Source organism: Galeopterus variegatus, unplaced genomic scaffold (assembly GCF_000696425.1).
Source record: "Galeopterus variegatus unplaced genomic scaffold, G_variegatus-3.0.2 Scaffold2048, whole genome shotgun sequence".
Taxonomy (NCBI): domain Eukaryota; kingdom Metazoa; phylum Chordata; class Mammalia; order Dermoptera; family Cynocephalidae; genus Galeopterus; species Galeopterus variegatus.
Genome location: NW_007728159.1, coordinates 275,661 through 276,530, shown reverse-complemented (window position 1 = coordinate 276,530; position 870 = coordinate 275,661). Strand labels below are relative to the sequence as shown.

Genomic DNA, 870 nt, shown 5'->3' with positions numbered 1-870 from the left:
TCTATATAAAATAATAGATGGCATGATCTACCAAGAATGTCAAATTTGAGAGCAAGGGGGGCTGGCCGGTTAGCTCAGTTGGTTAGAGCATGGTGCTGATAACACCAAAGTCGAGGGTTCAATCCATATACCAGCCAACCATAAGAAAAAAGGGTGGGGGGGGGACAATTATTCTGTTTTATGGAATGAAGCGCTGCCCGACTCTAGAATCACAATAAAGCAACTGAGATCTTTAAAAAACATTTCTTTTTGAGAAAAAGCTATCGTGTTGATAACAGAGCATATTGTGTATAAACTAGATGTAGATATTATATACCATTTTAAGGACCAAAGAGGCTCTTGCAAACTTTTTCTTTATTTAACTTTCAATAAAAATACAGATTCTTGCGGGGTGGGGTACAGATTCTTCACACAATAGAAAGACAAGAGTGATAGTAATTATCACTTAGGAGCAGCTGAAAAAATTTCAAAGTCTTTAGTCTTCAAGTCCCGTGTCACAACCACTTCAGTCCGATTCCCTCCTTCTCTGTGGAATTCCAAGAACTGGTTTGGTTCACTCACTCATCTCTCTGGGCTGGTCCTTTCCTGCCATTCACTCAAATCCAGAACTCCTGATTTATGGCTCACAAACTTCAGTCATCCACAAAAACATCTGGAAATTAGATTATTTTTATCCAGAGTCAGGGATATAAACTTCTTTTAAAGGAGGTAGTGAATCCTGGCATTCACCACTAAAAAGGTCCTCAAACATAAAAATGTGCAGTCTGTGCCTCTTTTTAGAATAGAACCTTTGGGCCAGCCCGTGGCTTACTCGGTAGAGTGTGGTGCTGATAACACCAAGGCCCCGGGTTCGGATCCCATATAGGGATG

At 40.6% G+C, this 870-nt stretch overlaps 1 protein-coding gene across 1 annotated transcript in view; it reads right to left on the bottom strand.

The window, feature by feature from the left end:
• Positions 1-336: 336 nt before the first annotated feature.
• The window catches only part of TRIT1 (tRNA isopentenyltransferase 1), a 46,513-nt gene continuing 45,979 nt past the window's right edge, over positions 337-870 (bottom strand). Inside the window, exon 12 of the mRNA XM_008580253.1 lies at positions 337-652. The gene's annotated coding sequence lies outside the window, so the exon portion shown is untranslated. The remainder of the gene's footprint in view (positions 653-870) is intronic.